This window comes from Myotis lucifugus, unplaced genomic scaffold (genome assembly GCF_000147115.1).
Source record: "Myotis lucifugus unplaced genomic scaffold, Myoluc2.0 scaffold_23, whole genome shotgun sequence".
NCBI classification, from domain to species: domain Eukaryota; kingdom Metazoa; phylum Chordata; class Mammalia; order Chiroptera; family Vespertilionidae; genus Myotis; species Myotis lucifugus.
The window spans coordinates 3034098-3037088 of NW_005871071.1; positions in this window are offsets into that span (position 1 = coordinate 3034098).

Here is a 2991-nt window from a genome sequence, read left to right on the forward strand (position 1 = left end):
GATCGATGTTTCTCTCTCATCGATGTTTCTAACTCTCTATCCCTCTCCCTTCCTCTCTGTAAAAAACCAATAAAATATATATTAAAAAAAAAGAAACAGTACCAGGTTTCCCCAATGGTATTAAAAAAAATACATTCACAGTCCTAATTAAATAAACAAGTCCTTAGCTGAGGAACAGTCCTCTCCCGGATGGATCCTGTGGTCTTTTGACATATACATGTCATTCTTTGAGCACTTCTTTACTTTCTGGCTCATCCTTTTCTCTCCTAGACCAAGTATGTGTGTGTTTTCCTAATGGAAACAAAATTCACATAACAAAAACATTAACCATTACATACTTTAAATTGTTAAATTTCTGTGGCATTTACTACATTCACAACGTTGTGCAATTATCACCTCTATCGAGTTCCAATTCATTTTCTTCACCCAAAAAGAAACTCTATGTGTTCCCCCTTCGCCCAGCCCCTGGCAAACAATCTGCTTCCTGTGTCTCTGGATTTGCCTATTCTGGATCTTTCATGTAAGTGGAACCATACAGTATGTGACCTTTTGTGACTGGCTTCCTTAGCATAATGTTTCCAAGGTTCGTCTATATTGTAGCATGGATCAGCACTTCACTCCTTATAGTGCAATAATACTCCATTGTATGGCTGTACCACCATTTGTTTATCCGTTCATCCACTGGTGGCCATTTAGGTTGTTTCCATCTTTAGTGATTGCAAATAGTATCTCAATGAATATTCAGGTGCAAATAGTTATTTAAATACCTGTTTTTAATTCTTTTCGGCATATTTCTAGGAATGGACTTGCTGGGACATATGATAATTCCCTGTTTAGCTTTTTGAAGAATTTCCTAATTGTTTTCCAAAGTGACTGCATCATTTTGCATTCCCATTAGCAATGTACAAGGGTTCCAATTTCTCCACATTCTTGATAACACTTTCCTTTTTTTTAAAAAAATATATTTTATTGATTTTTTACAGAGAGGAAGGGAGAGAGATAGAGAGTTAGAAACATCAATGAGAGAGAAACATCGATCAGCTGCCTCCTGCACATCTCCTACTGGGGATGTGCCCGCAACCCAGGTACATGCCCCTGACCGGAATCGAACCTGGGACCTTTCAGTCCGCAGGCCGACGCTCTATCCACTGAGCCAAACCGGTTTCGGCCACTTTCCTTTTTTTAAAAAAAGTTTTGTCCAATCTAATAGGTGTGAAGTGGTATCGCATAATGGTTTTGATTTGCATTTCTCTAATGACTAATGATATGGAACATATTTTCATGTTGTCGCTGTTGACCATTTTTATATTTTCTTTAGAAAAATGTCTACGCAAATCCTTTGCCTACTTTTAAGTTGGGTTGTTTATCTTCTTTGTTGTTGAGTTGTAAGAGCTCTTTGACACTATATTCTTACCAGGTAGATGATTTTCAAATATTTTCTCCCATTCTGTGGATCATGTTTTCACTCTTTTGATAGTGTTCTTCTTTTTAAAAAAATATTTTTATTCATTTCAGAGAGGAAGGGAGAGGGAGAGATAGATAGAAACATCAGTGATGAGAGAGAATCATTGATTGGCTGCCTCCCACATGTCCCTGAAAAGCCCACAGCCCTGGCACATGTCCTGGAATCTGACCATGACCTCCTGGATCATAGGTCAATGCTCAACCACTGAGCCACATGGGGTGGGCTTGATAGTGCTCTTTGATGTACTTTAAAATTTATACATCACTTTCTCTGGGAAGTCTTGATTTAGTGTCATTTGTCTGTGTTCCAGTGGCAGTATTTAACTTCCTTAATAGGGATTTTATCTCACTGCACTGAAGTTAACTGCTTACTTGTTGGTCTTTCAAGCTCCCTGAGGATACCTAATGGAGTGCTTGACTGAATATGGGCCATAGGCCACTATCCATTTTCTGATCTACCTGGTATACTCCTCATAACAGCAGGCACAAGTGGGGAGCACTGAAGTGGGGACTCTCCCAGTATCATATCATCATATCAGCCATTAACAGTTGCTGCATTGCCCCTCCACCCCACCCCCCATCCCCAGATTTTAGCTGATCAGTGACTCTCCCAGGGTTGTTTCTCTACACATAAGTCAGGGGCTACTTTTCCTGTCTTACCCTCAACCAACAACAGTCTGATGGCCCTTCTCTCAGCTGGGGAACATCCCTTGAAACCATCACCTTGTGTGAAATCTGTTACCCCTAATTCTGAGATCACTATGTTATATTTGCCTGGAAATATTAGATTGAATATATATTCAATACCTGACAATTTCATATGGTTATTCTATATGTGATTTTGTAAATTGGACATATATCTGAGAAGCTAATTGTACTGTGATGCAAACTGTGAGTAGTTACAGACTGGTAGGATGATGGGGTTGGGCAGGTGGGTCTGGGACAGCTGGAATTTGTGGTGCAAGTAGAGGCAGATCAGGGAGATAGAACAGATGACAAGAGAAGCTGGACTAGGGCTTCCACTCATTTTGCTCTCTTTGGAAGTGAAATTATTTGGTTCGGAAGTGCTTTGCCTGAGAGCCCACGCGGGCAGGCCCAAGGCCACTGCTCAGACCCCCAGACCCCCGGGCCCTCTCAGTGGGAACCTGGAATCCTGAACTGATTTCCCAGCAGCAGGTCCAAGCAGGTTCAAGCAGGCCCACGCAAACCCTAGGGGGCAGCAAAGGCTCGCAGATTTCTCCTTACTGTATTTTTTTTTTTAATGAATTGCTCTATCACTCTTAGAAATTTAATGTTGAGTGATTTTATAATCCGAACTAGACTGTACGACCAGAGACCCTGTTTGTCATTTCCCTTCCAGAAATAGGTTACCACCCTCTCCGCTCTCCCAAGGTCATTTCCAGGAAAGGCCAGAGATTTCCCTCGTGCTGTAGAGGGTGTCCCCCCGCCAGATTAAAATAGAGAGCTGTGGCGGGCGGAATAAAACATTGGCAGAGTCTGAAACCCTCGGTGCGGGGGGCCGGAAAG